This window comes from Macaca nemestrina, chromosome 3, assembly GCF_043159975.1.
Source record: "Macaca nemestrina isolate mMacNem1 chromosome 3, mMacNem.hap1, whole genome shotgun sequence".
NCBI classification, from domain to species: domain Eukaryota; kingdom Metazoa; phylum Chordata; class Mammalia; order Primates; family Cercopithecidae; genus Macaca; species Macaca nemestrina.
In genome coordinates this window covers 139247712-139271861 of record NC_092127.1, presented here as the reverse complement: position 1 = coordinate 139271861, position 24150 = coordinate 139247712, and the positions used below count along the sequence as shown (strand labels likewise).

Here is a 24150-nt window from a genome sequence, read left to right as displayed (position 1 = left end):
AGCCTTCCCAATGGCTAAAAACATCCAGTGGGAATGGTAATTTTTTTCATCAGTACCATTATAAAAAACTGGTATTTTCAGTACTTATTGTATGCTAGGCGTAGAGGATACAAAACATGTAGTTAATGGAGTCTACTCTCTTATAGTCTAGTTGAAAATGAAAGGCCTACAAAAAAGATAAATGGCAATGCAAGGTAGTAGATTTCAAGTATTAAACAGGAATTAGAAACTCGAAGTGCTATGTGTGTTCAGACCGGAGAGTAACCACTGAGGCCAGGCAGGAATAGGATGATCTTTCGGAAGGAAGGGGTATTGAGCTGGACCTGGGAAGCTCTTAGTCCATTTGCTACAAGGGCCCTTTAATTATCATACAAAAATGGATCTGGGAGGAGTAAATCTTTTCCATGGTCCTTAAGGAGGAAGTCAAAAAGAAGACAGCAGAGCGTGTGTCATGTTAAGCGCCAATTTCTCCTTTTAGAAGTCAGTTGACTAGGGAGACTGAGAGTGTAGCCTGCAGGGGTTAGCCTTCTGGGAAAGGTGCAGGAATAGATTTGTGGATAGGTAGGCCTAGGACAACAGGTAGAGTACCCCTCAGAGATTGCATTTCTCTTGTGACCATGATGAGAAACTGTGGGCTAAGGATGTTGATTACCCTGAAGGACTGGGTGACCTGAAGTGCTTGCCCTTATGTGTCCCATGTTAACCAGGACACCACTCTTCTGGTAACTTATTATTTCTTCACATAAGTCTAAATTCAATTCAATCAGACTACATTTTTTTGTATGTTTCAATGGTCAATGACAACAAAAAACATATATCGAGCCACTGCTTTGCATCAGATGTTGTGCTAGGTCCTGGAGATACAGAGCTCAAAAAGTGGGAGTCCCTGTATGTCAAGAAATTCTTTGTCAAGGGACATAAACAACTAAACAGACAATTTATCTGCCACATAGTAGCACTGTGACCATGGTAAGCACATATATTTGGACTTGGGGGCTTCAGTGAAGGTCCTATCTACCCCCAATAGCTTAGAAATGCAGAAAATGAGGTTGTTTTATGAGAGTTTAATCTTTAAAATCAATGCACAATGGATCCAAATGGAAACATACAAAGACAAAGAGAAAATATGGAATAATCCATAAGGCTCCACTCAGCCCTGAAATCTTGGGGCTATGTGCTTTACACACACACCAGGAGGCTACCTCATGGCACGCCTACTGCATACCAGGCACTGGGCCAGGTCTTTTCATGCATAATCTCTTTATTGGACCCCTGAGTCTCTGAATTTCATGCCATAGACTCTTGAACCCTATAAATAATAATTTTACAGGTGTAGAATGATGCATCAAGATTGTCTTTGTCCTACCCAGGGTCATAGAGCTAAAAATTTGCAAAGCAGTTATTGGAAACCCAGTTTTCAGATTCCCATTTCTGTGCTCTCAGATACTACTCCAGACATGGGAGTGTGTTCTGCAGTTACAAAAACAAAACTCAGCTTGAGTGAGACTTCCTTAATTTCTATTTCATTAATAGCTTCCCAACATACTCCTTTTAAAAAATTAAGTGTATGTAATATTTGGTTATTATTTTTTACATCCAAACAGCTGATTTGGTTTAGGAGAGAAGGTAGCATTTTACATGCTTATTACTTTGTTATTTAAATATGAAACATTTTCATAGTGTGTTGCTTTCAAACATCCTGCACCCACTGTAGGTTCATTCTCTGCTTTGCCACATGAGTGTTCTCTAAGGTCATGTCTAATAAGCCCAGAGATTCTTCACCTCTGTCCTCTTCCCACTGTTGCCAAGATGCTGAGCTACTGGAGCAGCTGATCCCTTGGCAGAAAAAGGGAACATTTTGGAAACAGGTTTTCCAGGCATGAGAGCAACGGTTCTTGATTCTAGTGACATCTGCCATTGAGTTTCTCTGGGAAATCACTGATCTTCCTTTAGGTTTTTAAATGTCTTTTCAATTTCCTTTTACAGATGATCTTGCCACCTCTGACCCTAATATACGTGTCCCCAGAGTAGGCACAGAATAGGGAACTGTGCCCAGGGTCCCCAGAGGTAAAACAAAATAAAACGATAGCTCATCAAGACCCAGCTATATGAGGACAAATAATAATCTGGGCCCTGATTCCCCCTTATTAATGGTTTCGCATTCTGTAGTTTTAATTATCCTCGGTCAACCATGGTCCAAAAATATTCTATGGAAAATTCCAGAAATAAACAATTCATCAGTTTTAAATTGTGCACTATTCTGAGTAGAATTATGAAGTCTTGCACTGTCCAACTCCACTGGGCCCAGGGAAGCGAATCCTCCCTTTGTCCAGTGTATCCACACTATAGATGCCACCTGTCCATTAGTCAGCAGCTGTCACAGTTATCGGATTGACTGTTGCAGTATCACAGTGCTTGTGTTCAAGTACCCCTTATTTCACTTAATAATGGTTCTAAAGTACAGGAGTAGTGATGCTGGCAATCACCAGAGCATTGGTGATGCTCTCAGATACACCAGAGAGAAACCATACATAAAGTTTGGCTAAGTGAAAAAGTGGAAGTTCTTGATTTTAGAAAAAAAAAAATGTATGCTAAGGTTGCTAAAATCTACAGTAAGAATAAATCTATCCATGAAATTGGGAAGAGGGAAAAACAAATTCATGCTAGTTTTGCTATCACACCTCAAACTGCAAAAGTTATGGCCACAGTGTGTGATAAGTGCTCAGTTAAGATGGAAAAGGCATTAAGTTTGTGGGTGAAAGACACGAACAGAAATGTGTTCCACTTGATGACAATTGGATTCGGTACTGTCCATGGTTTCTGGCATCCAATGGGGGTCTTGGAATGTCTCCCCTGTGGATCAGGGGTACTATTGTATATTGGAAACAAATTGTAACAGCTCTCAAATTTGAGGAAATCATTTTATTTTCAGTGGAATAGGGAACTGAAGCATTCATACTTTTCTAGCTACTTACTGTGAAAGAAGGATGCCTTAAAGAGCAAGTTGGCAGGCAAAGCTAGAATGTGTTCCAATGGCCATCATTATATTAAATCTAGGATGGCCTGACTTTCCTGGAGAGGAATTACTTGTTGGATGGCCTTGCTCATGACTTTTAGGATTCTCTTTGTGCAGTAGTTTGGAAGTAATTATCTTTCAGATATTTTCCAAATGCTGGCTAAAGTGAATGGTTCGCTGAGGACTGTATAGACTAGACATGCTGTCATTTGGTAATCACTTACTAAGTGTTGTACTGAACACCTTGCAGAGATCTATAGTTAATCCTTATAGCAACCCCATGATAAAAATACAATTATGACTGACAGATGAAGAAACTGAGATGATGACGATGTTTCTAGTCTTTTTCACATCACAGCAAGTACCTCCTCAAGAACTGAGAGGACCAGTCTCTCAGCACATCTGTAAACCCTTCATGGTGCACTGGATGGAAAGCTCTGGTTTGGATAGGGTTAATTACCTTGCCAGGGTTAAGATAGTGACCAGTGTGAGGCTTAAACCCAAGGCTGTGCCTACAAAGACTGTGCTTTTTATACTGAGGGGTACCATCAATTTATGTAGTGGAAAATTCTCACACAGCTCGCAGGATGAACTATATTTGTTTTTATTTGAAGAGTGACTATGGCTGAGTTGCTTTGTGATGCTGGTGTTGCGACACAGGACAAATGCTCATGTTACTGGGTTATCCTATTGGATTGTATTTTCAATGTTCAGTGCATTTAGGGTCACCATTTGACTAATGTATTAATATAAATCCTATAATCTTATTGGTTATACTGTAAGAAGGTTCTGCTATATGTACACTGAGTGGAAGGGTTTTAAGGGTAGAAATCACAGAGCCAAGCAAACAGCACAGCTATTATTATTACACTAGGAAGATAGAGAGTTGCCATTTTAGGCTAATGTAATGTACCTAGGACAATCTGGGAAAACAAGTACATTCCTTGGCAACTTTTTCTTTTTATACATCTGAGTCCACTGAGAAGCTAGTTAGGAGGATATTCCTCCAAACACCCACTCCTCAGCACCCAGCCTCCCGTGTGTGGTGGTCCCCAGCCACCCACAGGATGGAGGCACAGCCTTCTCTTCTGAGTGCTACTCATCAATCTGGTCCTCTCTGCAAAACGTTCCATTTACGGAAGCTTGTACAAGCATGGGAATTAAAGATCTCATGTGATCTGTCCATTTACCTGGAGACAAAACCTTTCCCTGGGGTTTCTTCCTCCAAGTTATACTTTTCATCTTATGAGTGTTTATTGCTTCTTCACCTAGAAGCTTAGATCCAGTATCTGCTTAGAAGAGAGGAAAGGCAATGAAATAGACTAAAGACAGCAGACTGATACACATAGGAGTTTTAATCCTAAGGGAACTCCAACCCATTTCAATGGAATTACTCTCGGTTAAGCACTGAAGAAGATTAACAAGACCCTGGAGGATGAAAAATGAAGCTGTGGCTGTGACCTGGCCATCACAGCAGCTGATCAAGGCCTTGTTCTACAAGCTCTGAACTTGTAGGTACCACCTCACAAAGCAGATACCCCACAGAAAAAGCGAAATGAATGTGAAGTTCCAAAACCATGCCCTAAAAGTTTACAGCTGGGCTTTACCAATGTTTATCCAACATGTTGTTAATCTCTGTGTTATCACAGTAACCCATTGCCAAAACAGCAGAAGCAGTAGTCATTTATTCCTAAATGCTTTTCCATATGCTTCACAAGCAAAAGCTTTTCAGACAAGACCATTTCTTTTCAATGTTAAAAATGAGAATCTCTGAAGAAAAGTGAATATTAGATCTCCGCATATTACTGAACACCTCAAGAAAACTAGATCAGGAGCCCCAGCACAAATTGTGCCCAGTGTATTTCTACAAACAAAATTAATAACAAGCAAAGCTTGAACGTACCATACTATTCAATTTCTGTATTGCTAAAGCTGAGAAAATCACTCCAAATCACATGACTGGAGCTCAGACCTAGAATAAATCCTACTAAATAGTAGGATTTATGCCATAACTAAGAGATTCAAAAGAATGCAAAATTCAAGATGTCACAGTTGCCCACCCATTAATGTCAAGATCATATGTAAGAACCACAGGAACCAAGATCATTCTTCAGGTGAAGATTTAAAGAATAGGGAGAGGAAGACCAGGCACAGTGGCCCATGCCTGTAATCCCAGCACTTTGGGAGGCCAAGGTGGGTGGATCACCTGAGGTCAGGAGTTCAAGACCAGCCTGACCAACATGGTGAAACCCCATCTCTACTAATAAATACAAAAATTAGCCAGGTGTGGTGGTGCATGCCTGTAATCCCAGCTACTGAGGAGACTGAGGCAGGAGAATTGCTTGAACCCGGGAGATGGAGGTTGCAGTGAGCCGAGATCGTGCCGTTGCACTCCAGCCTGGGCAACAAGAGTGAAACCCTGTCTCAAAAAAAAAAAAAAAAAAAAAAGGAAAAGAAAAAGAAAAAAAAGAAAAAGAAAAAGAAAAAAAAAGAAAAGAAAAGAAAAATAAAAGGAGAGGAGAAAAGTCCTGTATTGACTATGAATTTACTCAAGGAAGACTGACTTTTGCTGGGCATGAGCAAGCCTATAGTCCCAAGCTACTTAGGAAGCTGTGGCAGGATGATTTGCTTGAGCCCAGGAGTTCAAGTACAGTATGGGCAACATAGCAAGACCCTGTCTCTAAAAAATAAAAATGAAGAAGAAGAAGGAGGAGGAGGAGGAGGAGGAAGAAGAGGAGGAGGAAGAGGAAGAAAGAAAGACTGAGTTCTAAACAAGTAATTGGATTTATCTTGAATTAGAAAGATATAGTTTTCTATTACCAAGAAGAAATTGGGGTTAATAAGTTAATCTAATTCAATTATAGAGAAATAAAATTACTCCTTGACTCACTTGACAAATGTTATCGTAAAAATTTATTCCTGCAACATGTTTCCGTGTAAATTAATTCACTGTTACTATTTCGATTTTATCTCAAGTTTCAGAATGAGAGGCTTGTTGCTCTCTTAAAGGATTTTAATCATCAGTGCAGAAATTAGAATAGCTTTTTAAGAAGATGTAGTAGTAGGCATTGCAGTTGTTGCCCCAATATCCATTCACCCTCCCTTGTGAAGAACCATGGCGTCTAAATCAACAGGGCCCTTCCACCACCAGCTGTGGGGATTGGTTCAGGAAAGCCAAGCCTCAGCCAATCCGCACGTGACACTTCTCTTGCCAGTGGGGCTGGTCATGGGCGATCCATCCAGTAGTAAGAACAAGTCTCCTCATCAGGAGTTGTAAAAAGGACTTGCCTGTTTTTGGAAATGAACCCTGTAGCATGGAGCCAGCCTTCCTTTGAAATCGACACCATAAAAGGTAAAGAAAAAATGACAAGTTACTAAATCAAACCAACACTGAAACCACTACTTCTAAACTTTGCAGTGCTGAGTTGATCAATCTCTTTTTTTGTTTTACCCAGTTGGAGTTAGTTTTCTGTTACATGCAACGAAAAGCACTCCTGTAGCGTTACAGGCTGGAGTGCAGTGGCGCGATCTCGGCTCACTGCAACCTCCACCTCCCGGGTTCAAGTAATTCTCCTGCTTCAGCCTCCCAAGTAGCTGGGATTATAGGCATGCCCCACACGCCAAACTAATTTTTGTATTTTTAGTAGAGACGGTGTTTCACCATGTTGGCCAGGTTGGTCTCAAGCTCCCGACCTCAGGCAATCCCGCCGCCTTGGCCTCTCAAAGTGCTGGGATTATAGGCATGAGCAACCGCGCCCAGCCTGATGCCTTTTTCTAGAAGGTTATTCACTGAGGAAGAATCAATAAATAAATAAGACCAAATTCTACGAAGGGAAAACCACAGAGTACCCCTTATTTTCCATATTTCATATTTATCTTCCCTCCAACCTGTGGTGTCACTCTTCTAGTGAACTCTACATAATGGATCTTTTTTCCTTCCCTCCCTGCCCCCTTCTTTCTTCCTTCAGAGAGGAGAAGGAGAAAGGGAAAGTGAGAAAGAAGGAAAGCAAGTAGGCAAGCATCAGCAACAGCTCCCTGCCTCCGATCGGGTGGCTGGAACATTCCTTATTAGCTCTTATATAAAACTAAGAATGTATGCTCCCATTGTTCAGGGATATTGGGTGACTCTGCGAGAACAATCCATTCCACAAATTCCACTGACAACTCATGACCAGGTGATGCAAGCAGTGAAACACAATGCAAGCTGATTGTTTGATCTGTCATAGACATCAAGGCTGGCAGCTAAACAATTATTATACTTCACTCATCCAGGCTCTCTCTCTTGCATACCACTCCTAGGCTCTTCTGGTAAGCTCCCAGACCAGAGTTTAGAACAACCCAGTGGACAGGACACTTATCAAAGTGAAAACATTTACTTGACAATGTGGCAGTTAAAAATAACCTGCCAGAGACTCTGAGTACATTAGGGAAGGCTATTGACCCATATGGTGTACAGTGTACCCAAGACTTCCTCCTGTAGACATTCTCTTCCACATTCTTTTATTTCCTTCCTGTGCCTGCAAATTAGTGATGCTCTAAGGGGGACCCACTGTCTTTAGGGGGTCACATTTTCAAGTTTCTACTCTTTCCCATTTACTCTTTGCCTTTTGAGATAGGAGACAAATTACAAACTGGCTGGTGCACAGGGGAACAAGTACACAGGAACACACTGACATTTATTTTTTATGTTTTTCTTTTGAGATGGAGTCTCACCATATTGCCCAGGCTGGAGTGCAGTGCACGATCTCAGTTCACGGCAACTTCTGCTTCCCAGGTTCAAGTGATTCTCCTGCCTCAGCCTCTCGAGTAGCTGGGATTACAGGCACCTGCCACCACGCCCGGCTAATTTTTGTATTTTTAGTAGAGACAGGGTTTCACCATCTTGGCCAGGCTGGTCTTGAATCTTGACCTCAGGTGATCCACCTGCCTCAGCCTCCCAAAGTGCTGGGATTAGAGACGTGAGCCACCGTGTCTGGCCGACATTTATTTTTATATCACAGGGCATGTGGATCCAGCAAAAGAGGTATAATTCCCAAAGCTTGGTTTCAACTCTTGGTTTCAGCTTAGTGGTGCAATAGCAAATTACGAGGTCAGGAGCAACTCTAGAGGCTAAAGTTGAAGCTGCTCTGGAGATTCTAGCTCAGGGGTAAGGTTCAGGTAATGGCTGGGGAAGAGATGAGGATGTAGCAGGGTTTTTTTGAATGTGATATGTGCGGAAAATGCCCGTGTTGAATAACAGAGGATTGGGTCCTGCATCCATGCTGAGGCAATGATGGGTTTAGAGTTAACACTCTGCTAGTGAGAGCTAAATGGAAATATATTCTGTACTTAGAAGAATGATTTTTAAAAGCCTCTAAGAATGTTACTAAAAGTCTTTAAAAATCTCTGCATTAAGAAAAAAAAATCTAATTTGAAAATGGGCAAAAGACATGAGGAGACATCCAGCTGCAGAGGTTACATCATGGTAAATAAGTGCATGAAAAGATGTTCAACATCACTAGCCATTAGGGAAATGCAAATTGACACCATATTGAGATGTCATTACATACCTATTAGAATAACTACGATTAAAAAAATAATAATAATACTGATATGGATTGGCTGTGTCCCCACCCAAAATCTCATTTTGAATTGTAATCCCCATAATCCCCATGTGTCAAGGGCAGGACCAGGTGGAGATAATTAGATCATGGGGATGGTTTCCCCCATGGTGTTCTCGTGATAATGAGTGAGTCCCACGAGATCTGATGGTTTTATAAGTGTCTGGCATTTCCCTTGCTTGCACTCACTGTGTCCTGCCACCCTGTGAAGAAGGTGCCTGCTTCTCCTTTGCCTTCCACCATGATTGTAAGTTTCCTGAGGCCTCCCCAGCAATGTGGAACTGTGAGTCAATTAAACCTCTTTCCTTTATAAATTACCCAGTCTTGGGCAGTTCTTTAGAGCAGCATAAGAACAGACTAATACAAATACCAAATGCTAGCAAGATACGGAGAAACTTGATCTCTCATACATTGCTGGTGGGAATGAAAAATGTTATAGACACTCTGGAAGATAGTTTGGTAGTTTGTTTAAAAACATATGATCTAGCACTCTCCTGGGCATTTATTCCAGAAAAATGGAAACTTATGTCCACATAATAACATGTGCACAACTGTTCATAGCAGCACTATTTTAATAGCTAAAAACTGGAAACAACCAAAATGCCCCTTGAAAGGTGAGTGGTTAAGCAAACTGTTTTACATCCATCCATACCATGGAATATTACTCTGCAATTAAAAGGAATGATATTTTTGTAACATTCTCAAAATGACAAACTTAGAAGTAGGAAACAGAATAATGGTTGCCAGAGGTTAGGGATGGTGGGGTGGAGGGAAATGAGTATGACTAGGCAGGGGTCGCATGAGGGAGATCTTTGTGGTGGTGCAATAGTCCCATATGTTCATTGCACTGCTGGCTACAGAGTCTACATAAGTGACAAAATGGCAAGGAACCCTACACATGCATTGTACCAATGTCAAATTCCTCTCCCTGTACTATTTTTTCAAACTTCCTGTGAATCTCTCATTTTACAAAAGCATTTAAAAGCCCTACTGAGGCTCTCTGGAACTAAACCCAATGCTACAAGCTTCTGTGATTCTGCTTATTTCCTGTTAACTGTGCCTACACCTCTTTCAGTGGGGACCCCTCTTTGCCACCCTTACCCCAGGTAGTTCCAATGAAAATACCTGACCTGGCCCAAGCAGTCAGCACATCACTTGCCCCTATGCTCATTTAGGCTGGACTTGGCAGAAATGCTGGGATAGAGATGATTGTTCTTTTGTACTGGATTCAACTCTAGAAGGAGGGAAGTCTGGGAACCACATGAAGGACTGCAAATGGCACTCTCACCAAGGAAGCAGAAGTGAGAAAAGGAGAAAGAAATCCATTTTAGAGAAAATCATTTCAGCTCTAGGTCCTGGCATGCCTACCTTTGGCCTGCTCTGTTTTTGAGCCTACACATCTCATCAGCCTTATGTGTTACTGTAACCCCTGGATAGTTAACAGTTAAATGGAATGGCATGATGGACGTCCTTCCCTTTCATAAACAAACTAACATAAAAAGCTCTTGGGGGCAGGGTGAAGGGCTATCCACTAACCCAACTCTCTGTATCAGTTGCTTTCATGGAAACCTGTTTTCTGGGAATCCTGGGCACAAATCTATTGAAGCAGCCCTTGTAAGGGTTGATGGTGAAACCTAACACGCCCCATCCAGGTGTGCCTGGAGGATGCAGCAGGGAGAAACCCTGTTTTGTTAATTAAAGCAGGATACTGATCCCTGAGTCGATAACATTCCAACCAAGACTCATCATTTTGCTTCCCAATTCCCTCATCAGTAACCCTGTTTTCGCCTCCTTTGGGCACACTCTCTTCCTTTCTCCTGTCCACCCCAGTCAGTCTTCCACGGTTCTGCCCCTGCCTGGTCTCTGTTCCCCTCTCCCTTGTTCTTTATGAGGTCCTGAGAAGATCTGAGGCCCACGCCTCCCCTCTCCCCAGTCCCTGCCTCACTGTACCAGTGGAAACAGGGCTCTTTCCCATTGTGCTCTGGGTCCCATGTCCCAGGACTTGCTTCCTTCATCATCTCTGCTCTCCTGGATCTGCAGCCTGCCCCAATCTGCTGTCTCTTCTTCCTCGGCATATACACATGCTTACGTTTCTCTCTTCTTACAAAAACAAACATTTGCCCGAACCCTGTACCTCTTGCTATTGCCCTCACTCTCTCTACTCTTCTTAGCCTTGTTTCTCATCTGGCTTGTCCCCTTGTCCCACCAGTCTTCCAATTAGTTTGTATTCAAGCTTCTTCGTAGCCCCAGCCGTCAAACAAAACTTTGCTCAGGTTACACCTTGCTTAAAGTTCTGGCACAGCTCCCCCAGTCTTCAGGGTGCAGCATCCTGGATGACAGGCTTCCTACCTCTCTCCAGCCTCGGCACCACCATTGTCACACACATGCCCCTTGTTCCAACCATTCGGGTCAACTGGCAGCTCCCCAGATGCACCTTCACCCCTGATTCTGACTCTGACAGCATCCTTCAAAACTCTGTTCAACTGGCTGTCACTTCTCATGGAAATGCTTCCTAACATTTCCAAGCACAGCTGGCACTGTCTGCTGTCTTCCCTGTTCCTGCAGGGCCCCGCAGTGCTATCATCATGAGGCATTCGCTCCAGTGTCCTCCATAACATCGACATAGCCTGAAGAACAAAGGCAATGTCTTTTTTGATACAGTATATTTTCCCCACATTTTAATTTATTTGGAAATATTTCAAACTTTAGAATCATTGAAAGAAGGGCAAAATGAACACTCACTTACCTTTCACCAAAATTCATCATCTATTAATATTTTGCTACATTGTACCTGCTCCCATCCTATAACCCCACCCTCTCCCTCTGTAATATCTTTATATACCTTATTGGGTTGAACAGTGTCCCCCAAATTCAGGTCTACTCAGTACCTGGGAATACGGCCTTACTTGGAAATCGGGTCTTTGCAGATACAATCAAGTTAATATGAGGTCATATATAACTAGGATGGGCCTTAATCCAATAAGTGGGGTCCTTATAAAAAGAAAGTTTAGACAGAGACACACAGAGAGAATGTCCCATGAAGATGGAAGCAAAGCTTGGAGTGATGCAACTACAAGCTGAGGAATGACAAGGAGTGCTGGCAACTATCAGAAGCTGGAGGAGACTAGGGAGGGTCCTCCCTCTAGGTTTTGCGGGGAGCACGGCCCTGCCACCACCCTGATTTCAGACTTCAAGCCTCCAGAACTGTGAGAGAATAACTTCTTTTGTTTTTAGCTACCCAGTTTGTGAGAATGTGTTCTGGTAGCCCTAGGAAACTAATATAATAACCATACATAGTGAGATATACTAGACATGTAATATAGATGTTCATATAGATGTTAATAGAAAATACATGTATAATGTGAAAAATAAAAGATATATTAATATAGCTATTACTATAGCCATATATATAATCTCTTTTTTACTAAACCATTTATTTTTATTTTTATTTGAGACAGAGTCTCACTCTGTTGCCCAGGCTGGAGTGCAGTGGCACAATATTAGCTCACTGCAACCTCCGCCTCCCAGGTTAAAGTGGTTCTCCTGTCTCAGCCTCCTGAGTAGCTGGGATTACAGGCACCACGCCTGGCTAATTTTTTGTATTTTTAGTAGAGATGGGATTTTGCCATGTTGGCCAGGCTGGTCTTGAACTCCTGACCTCAGGTGATCTGCCTGCCTCAGGCTCCCAAAGTACTGGGATTACAGGCATGAGCCACTGCCCCAAACAAGAATTCTGAGAAGCAACCTGGTTAGAGCTTAGACCAGCAGAGCTGAAAAGAGTGCCCTAGGTACTGACCAGCCCTAGGTACTGTTCTGGCCAACAGAACCATTTAAAAGTAAGCTTTAGGCATGACATTTTACCTCTTAATGCCTTATTATGTATCTCCTAAGAATAAAGATATTCTCATATAATTATATCATTATCACACTAAGAAAAGCTATACTGGTACTTTTTAGTATATAATACATACTTAATCATAAGTATATAATATATAGCATATAATAAAGTACTTATTCATATATAATATAGACTATATATTTGAACTTCTCAATTGTCCTAATAATGGCATAAAAAAAAAAAAAGATCCAATCAGGGATCATTCACTGTATTTATCATGTTTCTACCCTCCAACAGTTCCCTACCTTTTTTTTGTTATTTTTTCTTTCAAGACACTGACATTTTAAAAGAGTTTAATTGTTTCATATGTTGCTCCAAAATTTGGATTTGTCTGATTGTTTCCTCATGATTAGATTGAGGTTAAGCATGTTTGGCAGGAACCACAGGGTGATATCGTGTCCTTCCCAGTGCATCACATCAGGAGGCACATTATGACACTGATTTGCTTACCAATCCCCATTATTGGTAATATTAAGTTGATCACATGGTGAAAGTATAGGATTATGTTTTATTGTATTCCCAGTACTTAATGGGCCTGTGAACCTTTAAATGTTTATTGAATGAATGAATGAGAGGTTTATAAAGTACAGTGATCTAGACTGAAATCCACAAGTTTGTAAATTTGGCAACATGTACAACTTCTGATTAATCAGCTACGTCACCTTTTATTAATCATGGGCATCACTGGGGCACAATGACTTTGCCGTCCCCACATCTACAATGTCATTGTTCTGTGTGAAACTATGAAACTATTGTGCAAGCAGAGTGGTATTGGCTTGCATAGAATGCAATGTGAGCTTAACAGCTTTGGAATATTGTTATCAGGATGGCTGTATAGAACACTTAAAAACAAAGCAAATGATGTCTTACTGACTTGAATGCCATAATTGTTTTCTAAGATGTTTTATTTAGGTCCCAGCAATTTAGACCAGTTTCCAGAGTTAGCTAATATGTTTGTAATAGCAACATCATAAAATAATTCTGAAAACTATCTTTCAACACACATACATGTGCACACACACACACATACACATACACACAGGCCCTACATCTCTTGAAACCCCAGGCCTTATTGGCTTATTGACTGTAAATAGATTTCTGGCCACCATATTTAATCACGTCAGTGTTTTTTCAAAGGTACTCAACTTTAATCAAACCCTTAAAGGGAATATTAGAGATTAGGTCTTGAATGATTTTTTAAAAAAAGACTCCTGTTACAGAATCAACTAGTAATGAAGGCGTATGATTTGCTAACTCTCCTGAGCTTAGCAGCAGCCACAGAAAGCTATTCCACAGCCAAAGATGGAAATAGTAGCCCCTTGTTACCACAACAGAAGTCTATGATTCTCATACACAGTGAGAATTCTCTGCTATGATAGCGGTCCCTAGTTTTAGCTGCCCAAATATTGGGGGAAAAGCTGCGGTTATTGATCTGATTGCCTTGGTGCAAGTTAACTCCACACACTGAAAATGGCATAGGTATAACCACATTTGTTAAGGAAGTGGATGAGCTCCTCTTTGCTTCAGTGTTTAGAAGGAGGTGTAGTATATAGCTAATGAAAACTTGAGTGGCATTAATAGTTCATGGCAGACAGATCCTGTAGGATTGTATCCACTTCTGGACATTATTTTAAGAGAAATGGGGACAACCTGGATCACACTTAGAGTAGCGTCACCTAGCAAAGGAAGACCCAGGAGCCTAATTGCCTGAGCTCAAAGTTAGGCTTTGTTACTCACTAGCTGTATAACTTTGGGCACATTATCTAATCTCTCTGGGCCTCTCTGAGCCACATTATTCAACCTCTCTGGGCCTTAGTTTCCTCATCTGTAAAATGGGGATAATACCTTCTAGGATTGTTATGAGATTTGTATGAGTATATATATATATATATAGCTTAGAACACCTGGCACATAATATGCACCCAATTATTGTTAATTGTTATTACTAGTGTTGTTATCATCATCATCATCATCATCATCAGGAGCACTTGGTGAAAATAAAGCAAGGGAAGATAACAGAGACTTGTTGGGACATGACTGGTCTCTTCAAAGTCTTGAAATGCTGCCAAGAGGCAGAGGGATTAGATGATTTCTGTTTGACCCTGGAAAGAGATATATTATCAAAGAGTATAAATTATAGGAATTCAGATTTGGGCTTAATGTACAGGGGACATCATTTTAATGGTCAGAGTTATCTGAAGATCAAAGGCTTGCTTTAAATGGGAGGTGTCCCTGATTACTGGAGTATTCAGTTCCCCTCTGGATAATTCTTTGGGATGTAAGGATTAGCTGGACAATGGAATTAGATGACCTAAAAGAAGATAGTCTTGTGTCTATAATCAAATACATCCATTAAAGCATCAAGCAGAATTTTAAGAAATGATTAAAATACAAGAAGCTCAACACAAAATCTTCTGTTATAATATTGTCACACCTCACACCTCACAAATCCATTCATTAGTTATCCTGCTCATTTCCACCCAATTCTCATAAATAGGAAAGATTCAGTAAAGAGATTTCATTCTGAATAATACACCCAGATGCACATACAAAAAGCCTAAAAGGCACTGCATTTTATGGACGTTTAAATTATAAAATTCATCAGTGTATACAGCGAAAATCACATATAGTCAAGACTGTCCTGAAAAATCTTCTAGGAAGGCACTATTTTGGCACCGGCCTCTTCATAAGCCCAGCACAGTTTCCCTCCGGCATTGGAATGGCCCTCTGCTTTTCTGGTTCAGTGCTAGATAAAGGAAAAGATGTTTGTTCTGTCGGGAAATGAGACCAAATGTGATTCATGATGTCCCTGATTCTCGCTTTAGGATATATACTCAGTGCGTAGAATATCAGACTGAATTGATTGCATCATTTATATTGCTATATTTCTATTTTGTCTATTTCTTCTCCTTTTTTCTGTTTACCAAAATTTACAGAATTGATTGAAGTCACTGAAGTTAAATGCGCCCTCTGAACATTTAGGAGTAAACTGGGGCCTCTTGGTCAGCAAGTGCTATCTTTTGGTCCATAGTTTCTATGACTACTCCCTGGCCCCTAGAGATGCACTTTGTTTATCCAGCGCCCTCCTTTCTGGGAAAGGCATCCCTTCTTTAGGTGAATAACCCTCCACTTTACAGTCGGTGATTCTAAGGTGTTCCCAACCAGTGTTTCACTGACCACCCAGGTGGGCATGTGGCCTAAGCCCGGTCAACCAGAAGCCCTTGCTGGGATTTCTTCACTTACAACCAGACTGTAGCTCTCAGTTGTCTTCCGAGGGCAAGGCTATGCCGCATCTTGAGCCTTCACCATCTGTGTACCCAGACTCTGGTGTGAATGAAGAAAACAAGCAGAGAGAGGCAGTGTTGGGAAAAGGAGACTCCTAGCTCCATTCTTGTTCCACTTCCAGTGATCTCTAGGGTATGTAATCTCTTTGCCCCTGCCCTTTTTGTACTGGTTCAATAAATATCTTCTTTTTGCTTCATTGAGTTTACATCACCTGCAATAAAAAGAATTTTAATACAGCCCTCAAGAGTTTGCTTCACTGACCTGTATCAATATTTATGTTTTCTAGGCAAATGAGAGAGTACACAGGAACAGGCTTGGGTGCCCAGCCCCAGATATGTTACAGCACACATTTAGAAACATGTTCACTTTCAGGTAAGCTCCATAGAGCCCTACCAAATGTGAAGAGCCATTTTTGATTCTTTCAAATCATTCAGAGTATTGAACGCAGGCAGGCAGGCAGGCAGGCAGGCAGGCAGGCAGGCAGGAAGGAAGGAAGGAAGGAAGGAAGGAAGGAAGGAAGGAAGGAAAGAAGGAAGGAAGGAAGGAAGGAAGGAAGGAAGGAAGGAAGGAAGGAAGGAAGGAAGGAAGGAAGGAAAGAAAGAAAGAAGGCAGGCAGGCAGGCAGGCAAAAAGGAAGGAGAGGGGAGGGGAAAATGAAATAAAACCCTGTCTGTTAATGAGACGCTCTGCTTTTTGCCTCTGTTTTTCAAAGACATGTGGGGAAATGCTCTCATTCAACCACAACAAATATTTATGGAGTGCATATTAGGTACCAGATGCTGACATGGAGTGGAGGATACTACAAATGAATAAATGTAGTCCCTGCTCTTGGGGGGTTAAATGCCTAAAGAATTATAGAAGTTTGAACCTCCCCAAAACGTCTCTCTTTCCCCCTATTTATCAGAAGTTGAGATAATTTGATATTTCATATGATTCTTAAGAGGCAAGCTCCCACCCTCCACTAGGATTACGCACACACAGACACACACACAAAACCAAAATAATCATCTTGCCATTTCTGAGGGTTGATAGATATTTCCTTATAACTGAAATAAATTTCTCATTTTAAAAGCTGTCCCTCTGGACTAAAAAAAATCTGAATTAGAAACTTTACCACAGTCAATTCACATCATTTACTTTGTAAGGAAAAAGTCTTCATGTTCCACTTCTATATGCAGCCCTTGTTCTGTTGTAGCCACAATATCCCGGTGAGGCTGCCGGGAGGTCATTCAATCCACCTCCTTTCCATGGGGAACGGCTGGGAAGCTTTGGTTAAATGAGTGGTCCAAGGTCACATGGTAACAAGTTCCGGTCCAGGGTCCTAATCTGAAAACCCTAGCCTTTTCCTCTCTCTGCTAGCATTCACAGGCCCTTATTGGTCTGAGAATTAGCAGAACAGAACCCATGCTGAAGAAATTTTCAAATCATCAGCCACTGACTACAGCCTCAACATCCCCTTAATATATTTAAAAGAAAAAAAAAAACCCTAAGCAACTCAATCAGGAGAAACTCTTTAAGTTTCATTTGTATGGATAAGAATCCTAAATCTTATCTATCTAGCACATCATGTCAAAAAATTATAAGTTAGCCAAGCAAGAATTCTGTGAAGCTACCTGGTCAGACCAGCAGAGCTGAGAACAGTACCCTGGGCATGCAGGGTTAGGGATGTTCTGTACTCGGGATGCAGCGTTACCACCTGGGATGGGGAGGAAGTGAGCCTTTTTAGACACTCTATCTTTGATAGTCCAGGTGATTTGCCTACACCCATCCAATGCCAACTGCATGTAAACTGGGGTGACTTGTTAGTTCCTGGATGACAAGGGTATGATCCAGGATGGGCAGACACACAGACTCTTTCCCACCAGGGCACCTGGCGGACATTTTCCATTTATCAAAGCTCAGAGCAAAGTTCTTTTACAACAGAGAAGACCAAGCAGTTGTCGCTGAGAAGAAACCTGATTGCTATCCTTGCAATGATCCTTTCAGTACTAAATATCTAATCCCATTGTAAGACGGAGAAAGTCACCAAGTGTGTTGTATTGGAGCAGGAAATCTATTGGAAGACAGTTTTAATAACAAGATAAATAGAAGTTCCAAAGGGTAGGAAAGGATTTCCTTAAGTGAGAACATAAATAACTCATCATTAAAATCTGGGTATGATGGAAGTTTGGCTGAAAGCAAGACTCTGGATTGGCTAGCTCGGAGGGAGTTCTCAAACTTCCCTGTAAAACTTTTTCACAGATTTCCTGTTCGTGAGACTTGAGCTGGGATTGGAGGTAGCAGCTGTAGTTTATGAAAGGATGCAGGATCAGAAACTTAGAATATCAGATCTGGAGACCCAAGTCAAGTGTAGTTATTGGCTAGACTGTTCTCAGGGACTGCACTGTTTGTGTACACCAGGACTTTGTGTTTCTGTAATGTGCTTATTGCATAATATCTATTAGCTGGTGATTTTGGTTGCTTTTTTTTTTTTTTTTTTAATCATGCTCCTGTTTTCATATATTATGAGCAAAGTGCTGTTACCTGAGAGTATCAGCTGACTCAGACCATTCAGTTCAGCGATTCCTCCAGGCTCCTGAGTAGGGGCTCAGATAAGGTAAATTCTAATGGTCTTGCAAGGGAACCCCAGTCCTTCATGCCATAAGAGCATCTCTGCCTATAGCTTCATCTGATCTCAACACAGAGAACTAATAGGGTAGGGACATGGCATGATTTGGACTTCAGAAATATTACTTTCCTAGTTGGAAGGATGGATAATAGGGGCAATATTACAGTCTAGAAAACATGTTACAAAGATATTGCAATTGACCAGGCTAGAGAGGAAGAGGAACTGAACAGGAGAAATGATGGAGAAGAGATATACATTTGAGTAATAATAGGAGGTAAAGTCAGTATCCTTGGTGATTGACTAACCATAGTAGGTGAAGGAGCAGAAAGACTCTGTGGTGACTTCAAAGAAGGACCACAACCCACTTTCCCTCTAAGTCTACTGCTAGTTTCACACACTAACCAGACTCCCAATCTCTCTCATTATCTTTGTTTTATTATGAAGTATCATTTCTGGTTATTAGATATGGCTTCCCATGTAATCATTTCCCATGCCAGGCCCTGTGTTGACAGTTGAGCTTTCTACCCACCTGGAGTTTGAGAACAGATCAAGAACAGCTTATGCCTAATATCTCAAATTAATTACTTACCTCATAAAATAGTAACAGGCAAGTGAGACTGGTAAGTCTATCCTAGCTTAGAAGAAAGACCACCTACTTGACTTCTCAACATGACTTTAAATAATAAAATTAAATTTGGCAATGGGAAGTCTACACCCAGACAAGTCTCAGCTTGAGTTTATATAGTTTTTAGACGTAAAATCCAACTCTGGTCACTGACTGATACTGCAAACCGAGAAACATTAACCAAGAAATCTTTCATATCCTCTGCTCTATTGGAATAAAACCCAAGCCACTGAGGAGTTCAAGGGCAAAGGACAATTAGAAAACCTGGAAGCAATGGTCAATGTGTTCATTAGAAGTTCTAAAGGAAATAATAATAATAATAATAATAATAATAATAATAATAACAATAACATTCTGAACACCAGAGCCCAAGGGAGCCTCAGAGAACAATGGAAATTTCTACTGTGTTGAAAATCATGGAATCAGCCTCTCTTCTCTTGTTTGGTTTTCATTTTCTTCCTTCCTTCCTTCTTTTCTTTTTTTCAGACAACTCATTATGTCATCCAGGCTGGAGTGCAGTGGCACCATCTTGGCTCACTGTAGCCTCAACTTCCTGGACTCAACTGATCCTTCTGCCTCAGGCTCCTGAGTAGTTAGGACTACAGGTACATGCCACAATATCCAGCTAAATTTTTTTTTTTTTTTTTTTTTTTGAGACAGAGTCTTGTTCTGTCACCAAGGCTGGAGTACAGAGGCATGATCTTGGCTCACTGCAACTTCTACCTCTTGGATTCAAGCAATTCTCCTGCCTCAGCCTCCCGAGTAGTTGGGATTACAGGCTTCCGGCACCATGCCTGGCTAATTTTTGTATTTGTAGTAGAGACAGGGTTTGACCATGTTGGCCAGGCTGGTCTCAAACTCCTGACCTCAAGCAATCTGCCCACCTCAGCTTCCCAAAGTGTTGGAATTACAGGTGTGAGTCACCGCACCTGAACTTTTTTAACAAATGGGGTCTCACTATGTTTCCCAGGCTGGTCTTGAACTCCTGGGTTTAAGTGATACTCCTGCTTTGGCCTTCCAATGTGCTGGGATTACAGATGGGAGCCTCTGCACCCAGCTTATTTCCTTTCTTGAGCCAAGTATTTTCTCTTATATCTTCCTTCATTGTCTTCTTCTCCTTCCCTATATTTCATTTTTAATTTTAATTGAATTTTAATTGTTTAATATATTTATTGAATAAAGTTTCATGCTTCATATATTATTGAGATGTAATTCACATATCATAAAATTAAATCCACATACTATAAAATTCACCCTTTTTCATTGAATAGTTCATTGGCTTATAGTATATTTACAGAGTTGTGCAACTAGGACTGCTATCTAATTTCAGAACATTTTCATCATCCCAAAAGAGACCTTATATCCACTAGCAGTCCTACTCCATTCTCTCCTATATCAAACCAGCCCCCAGCAGCCACTGATCTACTTTATATTTCCATGGATTTCCCTGTTGTGGGCATTTCATATAAATGGAATCATGCAATATGTGGCCTTTGGTGTCTGCCTTCTTTCAGTGAGCATGTTTTTCAAGGTTTCTCCACATTGCAGCATGTATCAGTATGTCATTATTTTTTGTGGCTAAATAATATTCCATTATATTGATATACCACATTTAATTTATTCACCATCAATTAACAAAAATGTGGGTTCTCCACTTTTTGGCTATCATGAAAAATGCTACTATGGACATTTGTTTGGATGTATGTTTTCATTTTTCTTGGGTATTTACCTAGGACTGCAATTCCTGGCCACACGGTAAGTTCATGTTTAACTTTTTGAGAAACTTCCAAACCATTTTCCAGAGTGGCTGAAAATTGTTACTATGCTTCATATTTTTTACTTAAACCAGTGAATGGCTTAAAATTTTTTAAGTCAATTAAGTTGCTTTTTGCTTCCCTTTAGGCTCTGATTTATTTTAATGTAGGTCGTTGGTCCTCAATAAACTCAAGAGTTCTACCCCTACTCCAGGAACTGTAGCAGCAGAACATTTTAAGTGATAAGTTAATAACTATAAAACGTACGTCATTTTTTAAAGATCAATGTCTGACCCAGATAAGAAAAATCAAAGTCCCAAGTCCTCCAGCCTCCTCCTCTATCCTCAGAATTTTCTCAGTGCCTACCAGCTAAGGTCAGAGATATTATCTCTGTGGGCATTTGCTAATGACAATGACGTTATTTTCTTTTAAAGGCTTTTCTGCTGCAATTACCCAGTTCTTGTTTCCTGCTTAAAGCTTAATACCAGTAAATGGGATCAGTGAGATAGAAGTATTATTTTCTGGCCAGGCACAGTGCCTCACGCCTGTAATCCCAGTGCTTTGGGAGGCTGAGACGGGTGGGTCATCTGAGGTCAGGAGTTCGAGACCAGCCTGACCAACATGGTAAAACCCCGTCTCTACTAAAAATACAAAAATTAGCTGGGTGTGGTGGCAGATGCCTGTAATCCCAGCTACGCGGGAGGCTGAGACATGAGAATTGCTTGAACCTGGGAGGCAGAGGTTGCAGTGAGCCAATATCATGCAAGCCTGGGTGACAGAGCAATACTCTGTCTCAAAAAAAAAAAAAAGTATTATTTTCCCCTCAAACATTAGAATTAGAACCAGCAACCAGCTTCCCCTTCTCCCACACTCAGCCTGAACAGCTTTCCTTGTGTTTAGCTGGCATTGTCTCCCTTTCAGAGTCTAAAGCATACATGCAAAACCTCTGATAGGGAGTCATGAAAGGCCCAACAGTAGAACAGTTCCACGGAGGGACCTTTGAAGTCAAAGGAAAGGAAGGATGAGTCTTTGACACAAAGTTAACCTGCTGCTCCCGCTCCCAGATGGAAGCTGGAAGCCCTGTATCCATGGAGGGTAACTGAGCACCATGGCAGGCCTGAGATGGGTGGCACGGGGCAAGCATCAAAGCATTTCACAAGACTTGTTCGTGCAGATGTGGGTGCATTCCACAGTTTGGGTACTTTTATGACATTGTCAAGGAAGCTAGTTAAGATCCAATCCACCTTGTTTCTTCCCTGTATTTCAGCAAAACACTAACTATTTTCTACCCTAGTTCTTCCTTAAAGCTCACCCCAGTTGGTCATATCTTGGGTCTGTGATAAGGCCTTTACCAAATTTTCTGCTAACTGTCCCTCTGTGGGAGCACCTCATCAAGTTGAAAAGAAATGTGTGATTCCACACTCACTGCAGTATCTGATCCCTACCCCAAGTCCCTTAGGGCCAGGTTGGGGTTTCTTTCCCCTTCCCATCCCCAATCATTTTGGAGGTAATTTAGATAGTAATCACCAAAAAGGCCACCAGTTTAAAGGTTAAAACATTTTCCCTCCTTGTCCCTTGATCCCCAAGGGTGTGACCCCTAAAGCAGGTAGAATCCTGGGGAAGTAAAGAAGCCCACATTGTGGTAAGAAAATGGCCCACATTCCAGATCTGCCAGTTTCTTCTGCTGCTTTCTTTAATGATTTTCTGCTCTTACCACTTAGCAGGAAGAAAAGAAAAGAAAAGAAAAGAAGGAAGAGGATCCTCTCGAAAAGCAAGGCTCCGTTTATAACCTGCCCTCCTTCCTCTCCTCCGGAGATCCCATCTACTTTGGAATCTCAGGATATGAGCCCAGTGCCATTGTGGGGGTTGCAAGGTCAGTTTCCAGTTGCTCAAGCCATGTGGCATCATCAGAATCATTAAACAGCTTCTTCCTGGTACTTGTGTCAATTTCCTTCTAGTCTACATGTCAATCCTTTAACTTGACCTTTGGCCCTATCTTTTTTACCCCTTCCATTCTACTCCCACTGCCTCACTTAGGTCAACTTCTGCCTGGAAATCCCCAAGGTCCCTGAAGAAAGAGTATCTTTCTATTTAGGCCTCATGCCCACTCCCTCTGGCCTCAGGTTGAAAATCTCCTGAGGGTTGCCTCACCTGTATCTCAACTAGGCCCGTGGCCTCTTCCCTAGGGATCTTCAGAACAACCTTCTTTAGATTCTGATGACAGACCCCTCACTCCATTTCTGCAATGGGGTTTCCCATCTCACGTCATGGTCTGTCTCCCACTTTCTCACCACCCTTTTCCAGCCCCACCTGGCCAGGAGTGACCAGCTCCAACCAAGGATCACAGAGACCAAATCCACAGATCATCAAGATTTCCTACTATTTTTTATAACTGGAACATATTTGAATAGACTGGCAACACATGGGTGTTTTATTTGAAATTTATTCCCTGGGACAGCACTACCAAGCCCCCATACTGCAAATCCTCCCCGATCCTGGAAGACAGAAGTTGTTTTTATCTTGTAAAGCACATAGCTGTCATTCTGCCAGCCAGACCCCTGCTTATCACAGGTGAAAACTTGAAGGGTATTTTTCCAAGAAGTAGAAGTGATAGAAAAAACCTTGGAGAAATCGTAGGCGGAGGTGTTGTTGAGTGGTGGCTTCAGTGGATATATTGAAAGAGCAGGGCAATTCCAATTATAGCGATAGAAGCATACTTCTAGGGACATTAAACCTTGGCCTCACAGAAACCACTAAGAGCAGGTAGTGATCTTAAGTCATCTAGATCTTTTACTTTATAACGTAGTGTAAATTAAAGAATACCGTCTTATCCTACTGGTTTTAGCAAATGGAGCAAATGGCAGCCAAGAGCCTTGTCTTTTGCTGCCACCTTGTGTTTAGGAGAAGAAAGTCTAAAATCACGGTTGCTTTGGCATTGATAATTTTTTTTTTTTTTTTTGAGATGGAGTTTCCCTCTTGTTGCCCAGGCTGGAGCAGGCTGGAGTGCAGTGGCATGATCTCGGCTCACTGCAACCTCCACTTCCCAGGTTCAAGCAATTCTCCTACCTCAGCCTCCTGAGTAGCTGGGATTACAGGCGCCAACTACCACACCTGGCTAATTTTTTGTATTTTCAGTAGAGATGGGGTTTCACCATGTTGGCCAGGTTGGTCTTGAACTCCTGACCTCAGGTGATCCACCTGCCTCGGCCTCCCAAAGTGCTGGGATTACAGGGGTGAGCCACCGTGCCTGGCGAGAAATGAACATTTTAGAGCCAGAAGAGATCTTAGAAATTCTCTAGTCCAGCTCCCTTCACTTCACTGATGAGGGAACCAAGACCTAGATTGGGACCAAAGTCTCCTTGTTC

General features: G+C 41.6%; 1 protein-coding gene and 1 long non-coding RNA gene across 3 annotated transcripts in view; one reads left to right on the top strand and one right to left on the bottom strand.

Annotated features, from left to right (window-relative positions):
* LOC105477254 (shroom family member 3) overlaps window positions 1–24150 on the bottom strand; it is a 356760-nt gene that overhangs the window by 257419 nt on the left and 75191 nt on the right. The gene's annotated exons all lie outside the window — the stretch shown is intronic.
* On the top strand, window positions 16093–22711 carry LOC139362402 (uncharacterized). The gene is made up of 3 exons (XR_011621252.1): window positions 16093–16171; window positions 19518–19636; window positions 22507–22711. It is a non-coding gene; the product is annotated as an uncharacterized lncRNA (long non-coding RNA).